A 22,607-nucleotide genomic window follows, 5' to 3' on the forward strand; every position below is an offset into this window, starting at 1 on the left:
TGTTGGAGTTTTGGAGATGCTTTGTCTCTTTATTTCAGCTTTTCTCTTGTACTCCTCTTCACACACGCAAGGTTCCTTCCATGGCAAGCTGTATGTAGGGTGTCACCGTTGTCAATGGCTACTTCCCATCCTCTCAGTGAAAATGGTCCAAATGCTCTGTCACAACACAGCTAATCATCTGTTGGTTCTCGATCATGTAGGAATAGAATCCATTGATTCTTTTGCGTCTGTCACTACGCCCAACAATCACGAGTTTGAAGCTCGTCACAGCCATTCAATCCTTAAATCCTACTCGGAATACCACATACAAGGTTTAGACTTTCCGGATTCTCATGAATGCCGCCATCAATTCTAGCTTATACCACGAAGATTCTGATTAAGGAATCTAAGAGATACTCATTCAATCTAATATAGAATGGAGGTGGTTGTCAGGCACACGTTCATAGATTGAGGAAGGTGATGAGTGTCACGGATCATCACCTTCTTCATGGTGAAGCGCGAATGAACATCTTAGATAAGAACAAGCCTGTTTGAATGGAAAACAGAGATAATTGCATTAATTCATCGAGACGCTGCAGAGCTCCTCACCCCCAACAATGGAGTTCAGAGACTCATGCCGTCAAAGAGTATAAAATTCAGATCTAAAAAATATCATGAGATACAAAATAAGTCTCTAAAAGTTGTTCAAATACTAAACTAGTAACCTAGGTTTACAGAAAATGAGTAAACTAAGATGGATAGTGCAGAAATCCACTTCTGGGGCCCACTTGGTGTGTGCTGGGGCTGAGACTTAAGCTTCTCATGTGCTTGGGCTGTTTCTGGAGTTGAACGCTAAGTTGTAACGTGTTTTTGGCGTTCAACTCTGGTTCGTGACGTGTTTCTGGCGCTGAATGCCAGATTGCAACATGGAACTGGCGTTGAACGCCAGTTTACGTCATCTATCTTCGCATAAAGTATGGACTATTATATATTGCTGGAAAGCCCTAGATGTCTAATTTCCAACCCAATTGAGAACGCGCCAATTGAACTCCTGTAGCTTCAAAAAAATCCATTCCGAGTGCAGGGAGGTCAAAATCCAACAGCATCAGCAGTCCTTTTTCAGCATAAATCAGATTTTTGCTCAGCTCCCTCAATTTCAGCCAGAAAATACCTGAAATCACAGAAAAACACACAAACTCATAGTAAAGTCTAGAAATTTGATTTTTGCTTGAAAACTAATAAAATTCTATAAAAAATTAAAACATGCTAAAATCTACATGAAATTATCCCAAAAAAGCGTATAAAATATCCGCTCATCACAACATCGAACTCAAACTGTTGCTTGTCCTCAAGCAACTAGATAAATAAAATAGGATGAAAAGAAATTAATAAGCAATAATATTTCAGAGTTTTTAGTGAAGCTCAGATTCTTATTAGATGAGCGGGGCTGGTAGCTTTTTGGCTTCCGAACAGTTTTGGCATCTCACTTTATCCTTTGAAATTCAGAATGATTGGCATCCATAGGAACTCAGAATTCAGATAGTATTATTGATTCTCCTAGTGTAGTATGTTGATTCTTGAACACAATTACTTTATGAGTCTTGGCCGTGGCCCTAAGCACTTTGTTTTCCAGTATTACCACTGGATACATAAATGCCACAGACACATAATTGGGTGAACCTTTTCAGATTGTGACTTAGCTTTGCTAAAGTCCCCAATTAGAGGTGTCCAGAGTTCTTAAGCACACTCTTTTGCCTTGGATCACGACTTTAACCACTCAGTCTCAAGCTTTTCACTTGGACCTGCATGCCACAAGCACATGGTTAGGGACAGCTTGATTTAGCCGCTTAAGCTAGGATTTACTTCCTTGGGCCCTCCTATCCACTGATGCTCAAAGCCTTGGATCCTTTTCACCCTTGCCTTTTGGTTTTAAGGGCTATTGGCTTTTTTTCTTTTTCTTGATCCAATGATTCCTTGTAAAAAAAAATTTTTTCACTGCTTTTTCTTGCTTCAAGAATCAAATTCATGATTTTTCAGATCAGTAATAATATTTTTCGTGTTCCTCATTCTTTCAAGAGCCAATAATTTTAACATTCATAAAGTTCAAGATAAAAAATATGCACTGTTCAAGCATTCATTCAGAAGACAAAAAGTATTGCCACCACATATAATTAATTATAATTTTTCTTATTAAGAACTCGAAAAATATAAATTACCTCTTTATTCTAAAAATCTACTATTTTATTCATGTTTGATGATGATGAAAAAAATAAATTATAACTTAATTGAAAATAAAATCAAAATAGATATACTAATTACCACTACTCCTATATAACTTCTAAGGTAAATTCCTATAATAACAACTATCACAGAGTTAAAGCTAAAATTAGAACTCAACAACCTGTATTTTGGGAAGTGGATGTTCCTCTAGTCTGTGGGGTGCTTGGTCCTTCAAGAATTAATTTCTGACGCTTCAGTTCCCTCAAGTCACGCCCTTGCTCCTCTTGTTCCCTAAGCAATTTGCAAAGCATGCTATTCTAATTATTCTGTTCTTCCTTTATTTGGTCCATAGCTTCTTGCAACTTGAAAACAGATGCCTCAAGATGCTCCCAGTATTCAAATTGAGGGATTTCTGGGAGGAATTCCTGTGTTCTCCTCTTGATGGGGTCATCCTGCAACTGTTATTTTTCCATTGATATTTTAGTGATTGGCCGCTCAACTGAGATATACTCAGTTATTCCCATCCTCACTCCAGCATCTTTGCAGAGCATAGAAATTAAGCTTGGATAAGCCAATTTGGCATCTTTGGAGTTCTTGTTTGCTATTTTGTAAAGTTCACACGAGATTAGTTGATGAACTTCTACTTCTCTTCCCAATATGATGTAGTGAATCATCACTGCTCTTTTAACAGTGACTTCAGAACGGTTGCTAGTGGGCAATATAGAACGCCCAATGAAGTCCAGCCAGCCTCTGGCGATTGGTTTGAGATCTTCTATCTTGAGTTGAATTGGGATGCCAATGGTGCTGGTGGTCCACCTGGCTCCAGGGATGCATATATCCTCTAGAATCTTGTCCAGGCCCTTGTTTGTTCTCATCATTCTCCTATTAAAGGAGTTTGGGTCATCTTTCAGCTGAGGCAGCTTAAAGATCTCCCTGATTTTTTCAGGGTAGATGTGAACAATCTTTCCTCTGACCAAGGTCCGATAGTCATAAAGGGCAGTTCCAGATATTCTCTGCCTGTCTGTTTGCCATAGATTAGCATAGAACTCCTGAACCATATTCCTTCTCACTTTTGTTTCAGGATTAGCTAGGATTTCCCAGTTCCTGTTTCGAATTTGCTCTTGGATCTCCGGATATTCATCTTCTTTCAGATCGAACTTGACTTCCGGGATCACTGACCTTAGACCCATTATTTTGTGGTAGTGGTCTGAATGTTCTTTGGTTAAGAACTTCCCTTGATTCCAAAGTGGTTTTGGAATATTCTCTTTCTTGCCTCTTGGAGTGGATTGTTTTCCTTTAGGAGCCATGATCTTAGTGAGTATGTTTTTGTGATCACGGATAAACACACCAAACTTAGAGGTTTGCTTGTCCTCAAGCAAAAGAAAAGAAAGGAGAGGGATAGAAGGAGAGCTAATGTCGAATGGTGGATGAGAGGAGGGAGGCCGAATGTGGATTTAAAAGGGAGGGGTGTGGGTTTCGAAAAAAAAATTAAAAAGATAAGATAGAAGATATGATTTATGAAAGATAAATATGATAAGAAAAAGATATAATTTAAAAATAAAAAGTTGTGAATGATATTTGAAAAAGATAAATCTGAATTTTTATTTTGAAAATGATTTTAAAAGATAATTGAGGTTTGAATAATTTTGAGAAAAGAGTTGGATTGGATTGGAAAAAATTTGTGTTTATGAACTAAGATACATTTGATATTTTTGAAAAAGGAATTTTAGAAATTAGGGTTTTTAGAATTTGGGATTAAACTTTTTGGAATTGAAGGATGAGAATTTGGAACGTGTTTATGCAAGAAATCATGAATTGAAACACAAAAAAAATTAAAAATTTGTGAAGAAAAAACGAATTTACCTCCTCCCCACTATCCTGGCGTTAAACGCCCAAACGCTGCATGTTTTGGGCGTTTAATGCCCAAACGCTGCTTCTCCTGGGCGTTCAACGCCCAGCTGTTGCTTCTTCCTGGCGTTGAACGCCAGGAACTCCTTCGTCACTGGGCGTTTTTCTGAACGCCCAGGACGCTGTAAATCTGGCGTTGAACGCCCAGAAGGTGCTTCTTTCTGGCGTTCAACGCCCAGAAGGTGCTTCTTTTGGGCGTTTGACGCCCCAAAACAGCTTTTACTGGCATTTTCGCACCAGTGAGCTTCCATTTGCTATTTTTATCCTTTGAATCCTTCTATAACTCTATGAACTCAAGCAATTGCTATTTTACCTTAAAGATACTTGACATATACCTATAAAAATCAATTAATTAACAAATAAACTTTGTAAATGGCTGGGTTGCCTCCCAGCAAGCGCTTCTTTATTGTCTTTAGCTGGACAATTACTGAGCTTTAATCAAGTCTCAGTTTTGAGCATTCTTGCTCAAAATTGCTTTCGAGATAATGTTTAACTCTCTGTCCATTAATAATGAACTTTTTGTTAAACTCGTTATCCTGAAGCTCTACGTATCCATATGGTGACACACTTGTAATCACATATGGTCCTCTCCACCGGGATTTCAATTTCCCGGGGAATAATCTGAGTCTAGAATTAAATAGCAGAACTTTCTGCCCTGGCTCAAAGACTCTAGATGACAGTTTCTTATCATGCCATCTTTTTGCTTTCTCTTTGTAAAATTTTTGCATTCTTGAAAGCATTGAGTCTAAATTCCTCTAGCTCATTTAACGGAAGCAATCGTTTTTCTCCAGCTAACTTGGCATCAAGGTTTAGGAATCTGGTAGCTCAGTAAGCCTTATGTTCCAGTTCCACTGGCAAGTGACACACTTTTCCATACACAAGCTGGTATGGAGAGGTCCCTATAGGGGTCTTGAATGCTGTTCTGTATGCCCACAGAGCATCATCCAAGCTTCTTGCCCAATCCCTTCTACGGTTAATCACAGTCCGTTCTAGGATTCTTTTGAGTTCTCTGTTAGAAGCTTCAGCTTGCCCATTTGTCTGTGTATGATATGGAGTGGCTACCCTGTGGCTAACTCCATAATGAACCAAAGCAGAGTAAAGATGTTTATTGTAGAAATGAGTGCCCCCATCACTGATTAATACTCTAGGGATACAAGATCTACTGAAGATGTGTTTTTGGAGGAATTTTAGCACTGTCTTAGTGTCATTAGTGGGTGTTGCAATAGCTTCCACCCATTTGAATACATAATCTATTGCCACCAGAATGTAAGTGTTTGAGTATGATGGTGGGAAAGGCCCCATGAAGTCAATACCCTATACATCAAACAACTCAATCTCCAAGATCTCTTGTTGAGGCATGGCATAACTGTGAGGTAGATTGCCAGATCTTTGGCAACTGTCACAGTTAAGTACAAACACTCGGGAGTCTTTATAGATAGTAGGCCAGTAGAAGCCACATTGGAGGACTCTTGTGGCTGTTCGCTCACTTCCAAAATGTCCTCCATACTGTGATCCATGGCAATGCCAGAGGACCTTCTGTGCTTCTTCTTTAGGCACACATCTACGGATTACTCCGTCTGCACATCTCTTGAAGAGATATGGTTCATCCCAAAGATAGTACTTTGCATCCATGATCAACTTTTTTGATTGCTGCCTACTGTACTCTTTGGGTATGAATCTCACTGCCTTGTAGTTTGCAATGTCTGCAAACCATGACACTTCCTGGATGGCAAAGAGTTGCTCATCCGAAAAGTTTTCAGAGATCTCAGTAAGAGGGAGGGATGCCCCTTCTACTGGTTCTATTCGGGACAGGTGATCTGCTACTTGATTCTCTGTCCCTTTTCTGTCTCTTATTTCTATATCAAACTCTTGCATAAGCAACACCCATCTTATGAGTCTGGGTTTTGAATCCTGCTTTGTGAGTAGATATTTAAGAGCAGCATGATCAGTGTACACAATCACTTTTGATCCCACTAAATAGGATCTGAACTTGTCAATGGCGTAAACCACTGCAAGTAGCTCTTTTTCTGAGGTTGTGTAGTTCTTCTGTGCGTCATTTAAAACACGACTGGCATAGTAAATGACTTGCAGAAGCTTGTCATGCCTCTGTCCCAACACTGCACCAATGGCATGGTCACTGGCATCACACATCAGTTTAAATGGTAATGTCCAGTTTGGTGCAGAGATGATTGGTACAGAAATGAGTAAATGACATAAAAATCCACTTCCGGGGTCCACTTGGTGTGTGCTTGGGCTGAGCATTAAAGCTTTCATGTGTAGAGACTTTTCCTGGAGTTAAACGCCAGCTTTTGTGCCAGTTTGGGCGTTTAACTCCAATTTTTGTGCCAGTTCCGGCGTTAAACGCCGGGAATTCTGAAGCTGATTTAGAACGCCGGTTTGGGCCATCAAATCTCGGGAAAAGTATAGACTATTATACATTGATGGAAAGCCCAATATGTCTACTTTCCAACGCAATTAAGAGCGTGCGAATTGGGCTTCTGTAGCTCCAGAAAATCCACTTCGAGTGAAGGGAGGTCAGAATCTAACAGCATCTGCAGTCCTTTTTCAGCCTCTGAATCAGATTTTTGCTCAGGTCCCTCAATTTCATCCAGAAATTACCTGAAATCACAAAAAAACACACAAACTCATAGTAAAGCCCAGAAAAGTGAATTTTAAATAAAAACTAATAAAAACATACTAAAAACTAACCAAAACATACTAAAAACATACTAAAAACAGTGCCAAAAAGCGTATAAATTATCCGCTCATCACAACACCAAACTTAAATTGTTGCTTGCCCCCAAGCAACTGAAAATCAATTAGGATAAAAAGAAGAGAACATACTATAGACTCCAAAATGTCAATGAAACTTAGCTCCAATTAGATGAGCGGGACTAGTAGCTTTTTGCTTCTGAACAGTTTTGGCATCTCACTTTATCCTTTGAAGATTAGAATGATTGGCATCTATAGGAACTCAGAATTTAGATAGTGTTATTGATTCTCCTAGTTAAGTGTGATGATTCTTGAACATAGTTATTCTATGAGTCTTGGCTGTGGCCCAAAGCACTCTGTCTTCCAGTATTACCACCGGATACATACATGCCACAGACACATAACTGGGTGAACCTTTGTAGATTGTGACTCAGCTTTGCTAGAGTCCCCAATTAGAGGTGTCCAGGGTTCTTAAGCACACTCTTTTTGCCTTGGATCATTTTTTTCTCTTTTTTTTTGAATACACTGCTTTTTCTTGCTTCAAGAATCAATTTGATGATTTTTCAGATCCTCAATAACATTTCTCCTTTTCCATCATTCTTTCAAGAGCCAACTAGTTTAACATTCTTTAATCAACAAATTCAAAAGACATATGCACTGTTCAAGCATTCATTCAGAAAACAAAAAGTATTGTCACCACATCAAACTAATTCAACTAGTTTCAGAGATGAATTCGAAATCCTGCACTTCTTGTTCTTTTGTGATTAAAGCATTTTTCATTTAAGAGAGGTGATGGATTCATAAGACATTCATAGCTTTAAGACATGAACCTTGAATTTCATTAATCATGAATTAAGAACAAGACTCAAAAAGAAATATAAGATAAGACTAATAGTAATAGAAAACAAAAATTTAAATGACTCTAAAATAGACTCCTAATGATAGAAGTTATCATAGAGTTAGGACTCAACAACCTTGATTTTGAGAAGTGGATGCTCCCTCAACTTGTGGGGTATTTGACCCTTCAAGGGAGAGCTTCTGGCGCTTTAGCTCCTATAGCTCACGCCCCTGCTTCTCTTGTTATTTCAGCAATTTGCAGAGTATGCAGTTTTGATTCTGCTGTTCTTCCTTAATTTGTTCCATAGCTTCTTGCAGCTTGGCAACAGATGCTTCTAGGCGGGTCCAGTAGTCAATTTCAGGAAGTTCAGGGAGGAACTCCTGCGCCCTCCTTTTGATAGAGTTGTCTTGCATTTGTCCTTCCATTGACTTCTTGGTGATTGGATGTTCAATTGGGATGAATTCATCTACTCCCATCCTCACCCCAGCATCTTTACATAGCAAAGAGATTAAGCTTGGGTAAGCCAGTTTGGCTTCAGTGGAGTTCTTGTTTGCAATTGTGTAGATCTCACAAGCAATCAGATGATGAACCTCCACTTCTTTTTCCAGCATAATGCAATGAATCATCACTGCTCTCTTGATAGTGACCTCAGAATGGTTGCTAGTGGGCAATATGGAACACCCAATGAAGTCTAGCCAACCTCTTGTCATTGGTTTGAGATCTCCCCTCTTGAGTTGGTTTGGGACACCTTTTGAATTGGTTGTCCACTTAGTTCCAGGGAGGCATATGTCCTATAGAACTTGATCCAACCCCTTATCTGCTCTCACCATTCTCCTATTAAAGGATTCAGGATCATCTTGCAGTTGAGGCAATTTGAAGATCTCTCTTATTTTGTCCAGATGGAAGTAAATAATTCTCCCTCTGACCATGGTTCTGTAGGTATGAAAAGCAGTTCCAGTCATTCTCTGCTTATCTGTCAGCCACAGATTTGAGTAGAATTCCTGAACCATGTTTCTTCCAACCTTTGTCTCAGGGTTGGTTAGAACTTCCCATCCTCTGTTTCGAATCTGCTCTTGGATCTCCGGATATTCATCTTCTTTCAGATCGAATCTTACTTCCAGGATCACTGACCTTAGACCCATTATTTTGTGGTAATGGTCTGCATGTTCTTTGGTTAAGAACTTCTCTTGACTCCAAAGATTATTTGGAGTATTTTCTTTCTTGCCTCTTGAATTGGTTTGTTTTCCCTTAGGAGCCATGATCTTGATAAATCTTGGCTTAGTGATCACGGAAAAGCACACCAAACTTAGAGGTTTTCTTGTCCTCAAGCAAAAGAAAGGAAAGAGGAGAGAGAGAAGGAGAGCAAATTTAAATGGTGGGGAGAGGGGGATGGCCGAGCTTTATTTATAAAGGGAGGGGAGAGATTTCGAAAATTTTGGAGGAGATTTGAGAAGATATGGAAAGAATTTGAGAAGATAATTAAGTTTTTGGAGAAGATTTGGAAAGGATTTGAAAGAGATTTGAAGAATGATATAGAAAATTGTTTAATTTTCAAATTTTGAGGATGAATGATGAAAGTTTGTAATGTGTATATTCAGAAAATTATGGATCAAAACAAGAAAGTTTGAAAAAATTTGAAGTGGAAAACAAAATCTCCTCCCCCTGCCTTTCTGGCGTTTAACGCCCAACCAGGTGCCCTGGCTGGCGTTAAACGCCAGAAACCCCTTTATCACTGGGCGTTTTGCTAAACGCCAGGATGCTGCACACCTGGCATTAAACGCCCAGAATGGTGCCCATTCTGGCGTTTAACGCCTAAAATGGTACCTTTACTGGCGTTAAACGCCCATAATGGTATCCATTCTGGCGTTTAACGCCCAGAGTACCCCTTACTGGCGTTTTTTCGCCAGCAAGCTCCTTTTCTCTGCTTTTTGCACTGAATCCTTCTGTAACTCTGTGAATTCCTTCAATTTTGATGATCTCCCTTTGAGAATATGTATATCAAACTTTTAAAGAACAATTAACCTGCTAATGACTGGGTTGCCTCCCAGCAAGTGCTTCTTTATTGTCTTTAGCTGGACCTTTACTGAGACTCATTCAAGCCTCAGTTTTGAGCATTCCTGCTCAAAATTACTTTCAAGATAATGTTTGATTCTCTGTCCATTAACAATGAACTTTTTGTCAGAATCAATATCCTGAAGCTCAACATATCCATATGGTGAGACCCCTGTAATCACATACGGACCCCTCCACCGGGATTTAAGTTTTCCTGGAATAGTCTGAACCTAGAGTTGAAGAGTAGAACTTTTTGTCCTGGCTCAAAGACTCTGGATGACAACTTCTTGTCATGCCACTTCTTTGCCTTTTCCTTATAAATTTTTGCATTTTCAAAGGCACTGAGTCTGAACTCCTCTAGCTCATTTAGCTGGAGCAATCCTTTTTCACCAGCTAACTTAGCATCCATATTTTGGAATCTAGTTGCCCAGTAGGCTTTATGTTCTAGTTCCACGGGCAGATGACAAGCCTTCCCATACACTAGTTGGTATGGAGAGGTTCCTATAGGAGTCTTGAAGGCTGTTCTGTATGCCCACAGAACATCATCCAAGCTCTTTGCCCAATCCTTTCTACGGGCAATAACAGTCCATTCTAGAATTCTTTTTAGCTCTCTATTAGAGACTTCAGCTTGCCCATTTGTCTGTGGGTGATACGGAGTTGCTACTTTATGGCTAATTCCATATCGGACCATAGCAGAGTATTAGGTTTGACCTCATCAGTCAACCCAAGTTTTTTGATAGTAGATGCAGGTATTAGGTTGATACTTGCCCCAAGATCACATAGAGCTTGCTTGGTACAAGTACCTTCTAATGTGCATGGTATCATAAAGCTTCCCGGATCTTTAAGCTTCTCAGATAAGCTTTTCAGAATGACTGCACTGCATTCTTCAATGAGGTAAACTTTCTCAGTTTCCCTCCAATCCTTCTTATGACTTAAGATCTCTTTCATGAACTTAGCATAAGAGGGTATTTGCTCAAGTGCCTCTGCAAACGGAATCTTTATTTTAAGAGTCTTGAAATAGTCTGCAAAGCAGGAAATTGCTTATCCTGTTCCGCTTGGCAGAGTTTCTGAGGATAAGGCATTTTGGCTTTGTATTCCTCAACCTTAGTTGCTGTAGGTTTATTGCCTACAGATGTGGGTTGAGAAGCCTTTTTAGAAGGGTTGCTATCAGCACTTGTATGTGTCTGATCTCCCACTGGCATTTGAATGCCAGGAGTGGAAGCTGGAGTAGCGTTAGACGCCAACTCCTTATCTGTTTCTGGCGTCTGAACGCCAAAAATGTGCTTCCTTTGGGCGTTCAACGCCAATTCCTTGCTTGTTTCTGGCGTTGAACGCCAAGACTGAGCATGGTTTGGGCGTTCAACACCAGCTTTCCACCCATTCTTTGGCATTTGAGCGCCAGAATTATTCCTCTCTGGACTCTTACTATCCTCAGAGAGATTTTGGTTAGTTTGCTCATTTCTTGGCTTCCTGCTACCTTGAAGTGTGGTATTTAATGTTTTTCCACTTCTTAATTGAACTGCTTAGCACTCTTCTGTTATTTGTTTTGATAATTGCTGTTCTGTTTGCTTCAACTGTACTTCCATATTCATATTAGCCATTCTTGTTTCTTGTAATATCTCCTTGAATTCGGCTAGCTGTTTTGTTAGAAAATCCAGCTGCTGATTGAATTCAGTAACTTGTTCTGTAGGACTGAGTTCAGCAGTTACTGTTTTAGCCTCTTCATTAATGGAAGGTTCACTGCTTAGGTACAGATGCTGATTTCTGGCAACTGTATCAATAAGCTCTTGAGCTTCTTCAATTGTCTCTCGTGTGTATAGATCCACCAGCTGAGTGGTCTAGAGAAATTTGAGCTTTCTCTGTAAGCCCATAATAAAAGATGTCTAACTGCACCACTCTGAGAACATTTCAGAGAGGCATTTTCTTAGCATCTCTCTGTATCTCTCCCAGGCATCATAAAGGGATTCATTATCTCCTTGTTGGAAGCCTTGGATGCTCAGCCTTAGCTGTGTCATCCGTTTTAGAGGAAAATAGTGATTCATGAATTTTTCTGACAGCTGTTTCCATGTCTTTATGCTGTCCTTAGGTTGGTTATTTAACCACCTCTTAGCTTGGTCTTTTACAGCAAATGAAAACAGTAACAATCTGTAGACATCATGATCTACCTCCTTATCATGTACTGTGTCAGCAATTTGTAAAAACTGTGCCAGAAACTCTGTAGGTTCTTCCTGTGCAAGACCAAAATACTGGCAACTTCGCTGCACCATGATAATGAGCTGAGGGTTCAACTCAAAACTACTAACTCCAATGGAGGGTATACAGATACTACTCCCACATGATGCAGTACTGGGGTTAGCATATGACCCCAGAGTCCTTCTGGACTGTTCATTTCCACTTAAGTCCATAATGGAGAAAGGGAGATGATGTGAATTTATTTTATTTATTTTATTATATATAAAAGAAATTTCGAAATAATAAAATAAAATAAAATAAAATAAAGATGACAATAAAATTAAAAATAAAAATAAAAATAAAAATAAAATAAAAAAGAATTTAAAAATATTTTATGAAAATTTTCGAAAAAGTGAGGAGAGAGAAAGTGGTTAGGATATTTTTGAAAAATATATAATTATTTTTTTTTTTAAATCTTAAAAGGATAAAATTTTGAAAATTTTTGAAATTGAAATATGAATTTTTATAGAAAAATTCGAAAATATGGCTTAAAATAGTTAGAAAAGATATTTTTTTGAATTTTGAATTTTTATGATGAAAGAGAAAAACACACAAAAGACACAAGACTTAAAATTTTTAGATCTAATGCTCCTTGTTTTCGAAAATTTTGGAGGGAAAACACCAAAGAACACCAAACTTAAAGATTTTAAGATCAAAACACAAGGAAGACTCAAGAACACTTTGAAGATTCACAAGAACAATAAGAACAAAAGAAAGAACACCAAACTTAAAATTTTTAGAAAACTTCAATAAAATTTTCGAAAATTATAAAAAGGTTAACAAATAAAACACCAAACTTAAAGTTTGGCACAAGATTCAATCAAAGAAAAATTATTTTTGAAAAAGATTTTAAAAAGAAGATACCCAATTACTAAGAACATAGACCAACGCTCTAGCCAATTGGGCAGTAAAGGTAACACTTGTTTTGAAGAGGTATATATATATATATATATATATATATATATATATATTTTGGAAGACTACTACTTTGGAAAAGAACAAGAAAAACAAGAAAAGACACAGAACAAGAAAAACTAAAAATCAAACAAGAAAAATAAACAACAACAACTTGAAGATCAAAGATCACAAATTCGAAAATTTAAAAGGAAAATATAAAATATGCAATTGACACCAAACTTAGAATAAGACACTAACTCACGAAAAATTAGAAATTAACAAGGAAAAGTAATATTTTTGAAAAAAAAAATTTTTGAAGAGAAATTAAAGGACTCAAATTTAATGACTCTATAGCATCAATACTCTATTCCTAATCTAAGCAACAAAATAAAACTTTAGTTGTTCAAACTCAAACAATCCCCGGCAACGGCGCCAAAAACTTGGTTCACGAAATTGCAATCACACTTTTGCAATCCGCACAACTAACCAGCAAGTGCACTCGGTCGTCCAAGTAATACCTTATGTGAGTAAGGGTCGAATCCCACGAAGATTGTTGGCTTTGAAGCAAGCTATAGTTATCTTGTTGATCTTAGTCAGGATGCCAATAGGGTTCTTTCGTTTTAATTGTAAAAAGTCAAAAGGCATAAAATAAATACTTATTGTGCAATAAAGGAGAATATGTTGGAGTTTTGGAGATGCTTTGTCTTCTTTATTTCAGCTTTTCTCTTGTACTCCTCTTCACACACGCAAGGCTCCTTCAATGGCAAGTTGTATGTAGGGTGTCACCGTTGTCAATGGCTACTTCCCATTCTCTCAGTGAAAATGGTCCAAATGCTCTGTCACAGCACGGCTAATCATCTGTTGGTTCTCGATCATGTCGGAATAGAATCCATTGATTCTTTTGCGTCTGTCACTACGCCCAACAATCGCGAGTTTGAAGCTCGTCATAGCCATTCAATCCTTGAATCCTACTTGGAATACCACAGACAAGGTTTAGACTTTCCGGACTCTCATGAATACCGCCATCAATTCTAGCTTATACCACGAAGATTCTGATTACGAAATCTAAGAGATACTCATTCAATCTAATATAGAACGGAGGTGGTTGTCAGGCACACGTTCATGGATTGAGGAAGGTGATGAGTGTCACGGATCATCACCTTCTTCATAGTGAAGCACGAATGAACATCTTAGATGGGAACAAGCGTGTTTGAATGGAAAACAGAGATAATTGCATTAATTCATCGAGACGCTACAGAGCTCCTCACCCCCAACAATGGAGTTTAGAGACTCATGCCGTCAAAGAGTATAAAATTCAGATCTAAAAATGTCATGAGATACAAAATAAGTCTCTTAAAGTTGTTTAAATACTAAACTAGTAACCTAGGTTTACAGAAAATGAGTAAACTAAGATGGATAGTGCAGAAATCCACTTCTGGGGCCCACTTGGTGTGTGTTGGGGCTAAGACTTAAGCTTCTCACGTGCCTGGGCTGTTTCTGGAGTTGAACGCCAGGTTGTAACCTTTTTCTGGCGTTGAACTCCAACTTGCAACCTGTTTCTGGCGCTGAACGCCAGACTGCAACATGGAACTGGCGTTGAACGCCAGTTTACGTCATCTATCTTCATGCAAAGTATGAACTATTATATATTGCTGGAAAGCCCTGGATGTCTACTTTCCAACTTAATTGAGAGTGCGCCAATTGGACTCCTGTAGCTCCAAAAAATCCATTCCGAGTGCAGGGAGGTCAGAATCCAACAGCATCAGCAGTCCTTTTTTTCAGCCTAAATCAGATTTTTGCTCAGCTCCCTTAATTTTAGCCAGAAAATACCTGAAATTACAGAAAAACACACAAACTCATAGTAAAGTCTAGAAATATGATTTTTGCCTAAAAACTAATAAAAAATCTATTAAAAAATAACTAAAACATACTAAAATCTACATGAAATTACCCCCAAAAAGCGTATAAAATATCCGCTCATCAGGTATTTAATGGAGCCATCAGCAAGTTTGAGACATATCCGGGTTGGTTTGACTTCTTCAGTCTACCCAAGCTTTTTGATAGTAGATGCATGTATTAGGTTGATACTTGCCCCAAGATCACATAGAGCTTGCTTGGTACAAGTACCCTCTAATGTGCATGGTATCATAAAGCTTCCAGGATTTTTAAGCTTCTCAGGTAAGCTTTTCAGAATGACTGCACTACATTCTTCAGTGAGGTAAACTTTTTCAGTTTCCTTCCAATCCTTCTTATGACTTAAGATCTCTTTCATGAACTTAGCATAAGAGGGTATTTGCTCAAGTGCCTCTGCAAATGGAATCTTTATTTCAAGAGTCCTGAGATAGTCTGCAAAGCGGGCAAATTGCTTATCCTGTTCTGCTTGGCGGAGTTTCTGAGGATAAGGCATTTTGGCTTTGTATTCCTCAACCTTAGTTGCTGCAGGTTTATTGCCTACAGATGTGGGTTGGGACGCCTTTTTAGAAGGGTTATTATCAGCACTTGTATGTGTTTAATCCCCCACTGGCATTTGAATGCCAGGGGTGGAAGCTAGAGTGGTGTTAGACGCCAACTCCTTACCTGTTTCTGGCATTTGAACGCCAGAACTGTGCTTCCTTTGGGCGTTCAACGCCAACTCCTTGCTTGTTTCTGGCGTTGAACGCTAGGACTGTGCATGGGTTGGGCGTTCAACGCCAGCTTTCCACCCATTTTCTGGTGTTTGAGCGCCAGAATTATTCCTTTCTGGGCTCTTACTATCCTCAGATGGATTTTGGGTGGTTTGCCTATTTCTTGGCTTCCTGCTATCTTGAAGTGAGGTATTTAATGTTTTCCCACTTCTTAATTTAACTGCTTGGCACTCTTCTATTATTTGTTTTGATAGTTGTTGTTCTGTTTGCTTCAATTGTACTTCCATATTCATATTAGCCATTCTTGTTTCTTGTAATATCTATTTGAATTCGGCTAACTGTTTTGTTAGAAAGTCTAATTGATGACTGAATTCAGTAGCTTGATCTGCAGGACTAACTTCAGCAATTACTGTTTTAGCCTCTTCTTTCATGGAAGATTCACTGCTTAGGTACAGATGCTGATTTCTGGCAAATGTATCAATGAGCTCTTGAGCTTCTTCTATTGTCTTTCTCATGTGTATAGATCCACCAGCTGAGTGGTCTAGAGAAATCTGAGATCTTTCTGTAAGCCCATAGTAGAAGATGTCTAACTGCACCCACTCTGAAAATATTTCAGAGGGGCATTTTCTTAGCATCTCTCTGTATCTCTCCCAAGCATCATAAAGAGATTCATTATCTCCTTGTTTGAAGCCTTGGATGCTCAGCCTTAGCTGTGTCATCCGTTTTGGAGGAAAATAGTGATTCAGGAATTTTTCTGACAACTGTTTCCAAGTCTTTATGCTGTCCTTAGGTTGGTTATTTAACCACCTCTTAGCTTGGTCTTTTACAGCAAATGGAAACAGTAACAATCTGTAGACATCCTGATCTACTTCCTTATCATGTACTGTGTCAGCGATTTGTAAAAACTGTGCCAGAAACTCTGTAGATTCTTCCTGTGGAAGACCGAAATACTGACAACTTTGCTGCACCATGATAATGAGCTGAGGATTCAACTCAAAATTACTAACTCCAATGGAGGGTATACATATACTACTCCCATATGAAGCAGTAGTGGGGTTAGCATATGACCCCAGAGTCCTTCTGGACTGTTCATTTCCACTTAGGTCCATGATGGAGAAAGGGAAATGACTTGGATTTATTTTATTTAATTTATTATATAAAAAAATTGATTTTCGAAAGAATAAAATAAAAACCGAAAAAAATAAAATAAAATTAAATTAAAAATTAAAAATAATAAAAATTAGAAAATATTTTATGAAGATTTTCAAAAAAGTGAGGAGAGAGAAAGTGGTTAGGATATTTTCGAAAAAGATAAAATATATATATATATATATTTTAATCTTAAAAGGATAAGATTTGAAAATTTTTGAAATTGAAATCTAAATTTTTATAAAAAAAAATTTCGAAAAAGTAGCTTAAAAATAGTTAGAAAAGATAAATTTTTTTTGAATTTTAAATTTTATGACGAAAGAGAAAAACACACAAAAAGGCACAAGACTTAAAATTTTTAGATCTAATGCTCCTTGTTTTCGAAAAGTTTGGAGGGAAAACACCAAGGAACACCAAACTTAAAATTTTAAGATCAAAACACAAAGAAGACTCAATAACACTTTGAAGATTCACAAGAACAACAAGAACAAAAGAAAGAACACCAAACTTAAAATTTTTAGAAAACTTCAATAAAGTTTTCGAAAATTATAAAAAGATTAACAATAAACACACCAAACTTAAAGTTTGGCACAAGATTCAATCAAAGAAAAATTATTTTTGAAAAAGATTTTAAAAAGAAGATACCTAATTACCAAGAACATAAACCAATGCTCTAGCCAATTGAGCTGTAAATGTAACACTTGTTTTGAAGAGGTATATTTTTTTTGGAAGACTAATGCTTTGGAAAAGCACAAGAAAAACAAGAAAAGACACAGAACAAGAAAAACTAAAGATCAAACAAGAAAAATAAACAAGAACAACTTGAATATCAAGGAAGAATGAAGAACACAAATTCAAAAAATTAAAAGGAAAATATAAAATATGCAATTGACACCAAACTTAGAACAAAACACTAAACTCACAAAAAAAAATTGAAAATTGATAAAGAAAAATAATAATTTTGAAAATTTTTGAAAAGAAAATAAAGGACTCAGATTTAATGACTCTATAGCAACAATACTCTATTCCTAATCTAAGCAACAAAATAAACCTTTAGTTGTTCAAACTCAAACAATTCCCGGCAACGGCGCCAAAAACTTGGTGCACGAAATTGCAATCACACTTTTGCAATCCGCACAACTAACCAGCAAGTGCACTGGGTCGTCCAAGTAATACCTTACGTGAGTAAGGGACGAATCCCACGGAGATTGTTGGCTTGAAGCAAGCTATGGTTATCTTGTTGATCTTAGTCAGGATGCCAATAGGGTTCTTTCGTTTTAATTATAAAAAGTCAAAGGGCATAAAATAAATACTTATTGTGCAATAATGGAGAATATGTTGGAGTTTTGGAGATGCTTTGTCTCTTTATTTCAGCTTTTCTCTTGTACTCCTTTTCACACACGCAAGGTTCCTTCCATGGCAAGCTGTATGTAGGGTGTCACTGTTGTCAATGGCTACTTCCCATCCTCTCAGTGAAAATGGTCCAAATGCTCTGTCACAGCACGGCTAATCATCTGTTGGTTCTCGATCATGTAGGAATAGAATCCATTGATTCTTTTGCGTCTGTCACTACGCCCAACAATCGCGAGTTTGAAGCTCGTCACAGCCATTCAATCCTTGAATCCTACTCGGAATACCACAGACAAGGTTTAGACTTTCTGGATTCTCATGAATGCCGCCATCAATTCTAGCTTATACCACAAAGATTCTGATTAAGGAATCTAAGAGATACTCATTCAATCTAATGTAGAACGGAGGTGGTTGTCAGGCACACGTTCATGGATTGAGGAAGGAGATGAGTGTCACGGATCATCACCTTCTTCATGGTGAAGCGCGAATGAACATCTTAGATAAGAACAAGCGTGTTTGAATGGAAAACGGAGATAATTGCATTAATTCATCGAGACGCTACAGAGCTCCTCACCCCAACAATGGAGTTTAGAGACTCATGCCATCAAAGAGTATAAAATTCAGATCTAAAAAATGTCATGAGATACAAAATAAGTCTCTAAAAGTTATTTAAATACTAAACTAGTAACCTAGGTTTATAGAAAATGAGTAAACTAAGATGGATAGTGCAGAAATCCACTTCTGGGGCCCACTTGGTGTGTGCTGGGGCTGAGACTTAAGCTTCTCACGTGCTTGGACTATTTCTGGAGTTGAACGCCAAGTTGTAACGTGTTTTTGGCGTTCAACTCTGATTCGTGACGTGTTTCTGGCGCTGAACGCCAGATTGCAACATGGAATTGGCGTTGAACGCCAGTTTACATCGTCTATCTTCGCACAAAGTATGGACTATTATATATTGCTGGAAAGCCCTGGATGTCTACTTTCCAACCCAATTGAGAGCGCGCCAATTGGACTCCTGTAGCCCCAAAAAATTTATTCCGAGTGCAGGAAGGTCAGAATCCAACAACACCAGCAGTCCTTTTTCAGCCTAAATCAGATTTTTGCTCAGCTCCCTCAATTTCAGCCAGAAAATACCTGAAATCATAGAAAAACACACAAACTCATAGTAAAGTCAAGAAATATGATTTTTGCTTGAAAACTAATAAAATTCTATAAAAAAATAATTAAAACATGCTAAAATGTACATGAAATTACCCCCAAAAAGCGTATAAAATATCCGCTTATCAATAACAAACGATCATATCACTCAAACCTTGTATCAAGTATCCGTACTATTCGAACAAATGAATACCAGTGAATGAATCTCGTTATCCAAGTTAAAATAAATTTCATATACTCCAATATAAGAAATCAGTACAATTCATATACTAGTAGTGACTTGATAGTTTTCCATGCAGATCCCACTGAAGACAGGGCTTTTTTCTTGTAGTGTAATTTGTCACAAACTATGAATTTATCTATAAATTTTATTCATTCAGACTTCAAATATGAATATGATAAATTAAAACCCTAAAAAATAGTAGGATTTGTACCTCTTGGATAATTTGAAGAGCAACCACTCCTCTGCTTTTCTTCATAATCGGTTTCTTCTTCGTCCAATGGCAGTCGGAGATGAAGTAGGCCAAAGCTAAGCACAGCAAAATGGCGCCACTGAAGCCAACGGTGGAGGGATGAGCGACTAGTTGGGGAACAAATAGAAGATTAATAGCAAATTAAACATAGTAAAACTAATTTAATAACAGAACCAGAACAAATAGAAGATTAATAGAGATAAGAGAGGTCTAGAAGATTTAAAAAACAGAGTAGTTAAAAGGAGAATTTCACAAACCCATGAATCAGGAAGAACGACAGCGGCGTTCACGAGACGGGGAGGATAGAAACGTTCACGGGACGGGGAGGACAGCGACATTCACAGGACGGGAGAGTAGGATGCAGACGTTCACAGGACAGAGACGACATGACGAGGAGAACACGCCTTGTACCAAGACCGCAAGACGTGCGAGTCTGCGATGGCATGTGCGAAGGGTATTCTGCGCGACGGCAGTTCTGGCGTGTGCGAGGGAGAGAAGAGAGTGACGGAAGAGAAAACTAAAAGGCTGATAAGAGAGCGAGAGAAGAGACTTAGGGAGTTAGGGTTCCAATGAGGGGAGGGTGATTTTAGATTTAGGGTTCGACAGATGAATGAGGGTTCGATAGATGAGGATGAAAGCGATGAAGGCGATGAACGGTCTCGGACGATGAAGGCATGAGGGCGAAGGTCATTGGGTTAAAGGAAAGGCATGGGTAATGAACGATGGACGATGAAGATGGAGATGTTGTTTGAGGATGATCACGGCGCGGGTAACTTTTAGGGTTTTTTTTTATGACTGTGTCACTTTTAGGGTTAAAACTAGTGTGTAATGTTGTTTGGGTTAAAATTGAAAATTAAGGAAAAAATTTTAAGTGTGGAAAAAAATTGGGTGGGAAACTAAATTTTGGGGGAGAAAATTCTATCGGTACGTTTTATTGTGGGGTGCCAAAATATATAGAATATGGGCACGCTTTAAAAAGGTGACCATAAACACAAACTAGCCACGCTTTACAAAGCGTGCTAGTTTTTCTCTATGGCCACGCTTTTTAAGCGTGACAAAAAAAGGGTGGCCAAATTTTTAATCGGTGGACACCCTCGTAAAGCGTGTCCATTTCCCTCTACTGTCACGCTTGAAAAGCGTGGCAGTAAAAAAGCGTGGCCAAATTTCAAGTAAGTGGACACCCTCGTAAAAGCGTGCCGATTTCTCTCTATGGCCACGCTTTTCAAGCGTGACGAAAAAAGCGTGGCCAAATCACAAATCAGTGGCCATCCTCGCAAAAGCGTGGTCATAGACCACTTTTGGACATGCTTTAAAAGCGTGGCAAAAAAAGTATACCGATAGACCTTTTTTCTTGTAGTGATGTATCCTATACATTTCTAATTGTAGGTGACATAAATATGAATATCTTATAATTATCCAACAACCTATTGATAACTAATAGGAGCAGCAATCCAAAATAGCCATAAAACAGCCATAAAATAGCAACTGAAACAGCAACCATGACACACAAAAAACAACAATAAAACAGCAACTCAAACAGCAACCATAACAACCATGATAAGATGTGTCCTTCTCATGCTCTTTCCAATATAGCATGCAATCGTTCGGACATGCGTCAATCTTCTTATAATCAAGACCTAAGTCTCTCACTATAGTCTTGGCTTTATTGAAAGAAGTAGGAATATTTAAGTTAGGAACAACCTCTTTTAGCAACTCCATGAGAGAAGTAAAAGAGGCATTACTCCACCCATGTTGACACTTTAACAAATATAGTCGGATGGTAAAAGACAACGTAGAAAATCCCCTTGCAACTGGAATATAATTCTTTGCTAGCCTCTTCGACCAAGTTATAGAATTTCTTTGCATCTTCATTCATACCTTCTTTTATCCCTTCTGGTTGTTCCACATCCCTAAATCTTTCGTTCAACAAGGCGTCCATGTCGTCATACGAGTTAGTCTCACTCTCATTATCAATATCACTATCGCTATCGCGATCAACATCCATGCCGACTACGCTTTCCCCATGAGGCATCCATCTCATATAACCATTAACAAATCCAAAGGCAATCAAATGGATATAAATTGTTTGTCTTTTGTGCCATAAAAAATTATAACCATTATCCTTGCTTCATTCTCGAGTAAACACCCAACCCATTCCTTGTCCATTTTCACGAAGGACAAAGCGATCCCTATTAAAAAAAGGAACACTTCGACCCTCGACCTTTTTATTTTAGGACAATACGATCCCTCTATTAAAAAATCCGTTAAATAATAACAAAAATTAGTTTTGTGGGGGGTTTTGTTTGTATTTTGTGGGGGTTTTAAACTTTTACAAAATTCTTTTCAACAATATAACCAATTACTACCACTACTATCACTACCTTCTTCATCCTCGTTATCATCACTCCTACCTCTATTATTTTTTTTTTGTTTTATCATCATCATTATCTCCTCTATCGTCATCATCACCAATACCAATATTATCAGCATTAAAGTTCTCTTCTTTCATTTCTTATTCGATGTTATTTTTTTCTTTAAAAGATATTTGTACTACAATTACTATTGTTTTTCGGCATCATTTTCATCAATAGTTTTTTTCACTTAACTACCATTGTTGAAAGAATTTTTCAAAAACAAACTTATTAATAGTTTATGGAGGTTGAAAACTCCCACAAAATACAAATAAAACTCCCACAAAACTTTTTTATTATTATTTATTAAATTTTTTAACAGAGAGATCATATTGTCCTAAAATAAAAAAGTTGAAGATCGAAGTATCCTTTTTTTGAACAAGGATCATTTTGTCCTTCGTAAAAATGGATAAAGTCTGAATTGGGTGTTTACTCCTTCATTCTCTAGCGTTTGTTATAAACTTATAATTAATATAATTTGATGCAAGTATATTTTTCAACTTCAGTTGTATTTTTAGTTAATAGTAATTATCACTTATGAGAACTAAATTGATAATGGATTTGAGTAAGTTACCGGATTACTAAATTTATAGAATCAGTAGAT

Source organism: Arachis hypogaea, chromosome 3 (genome assembly GCF_003086295.3).
Source record: "Arachis hypogaea cultivar Tifrunner chromosome 3, arahy.Tifrunner.gnm2.J5K5, whole genome shotgun sequence".
In the NCBI taxonomy this organism is placed as follows: domain Eukaryota; kingdom Viridiplantae; phylum Streptophyta; class Magnoliopsida; order Fabales; family Fabaceae; genus Arachis; species Arachis hypogaea.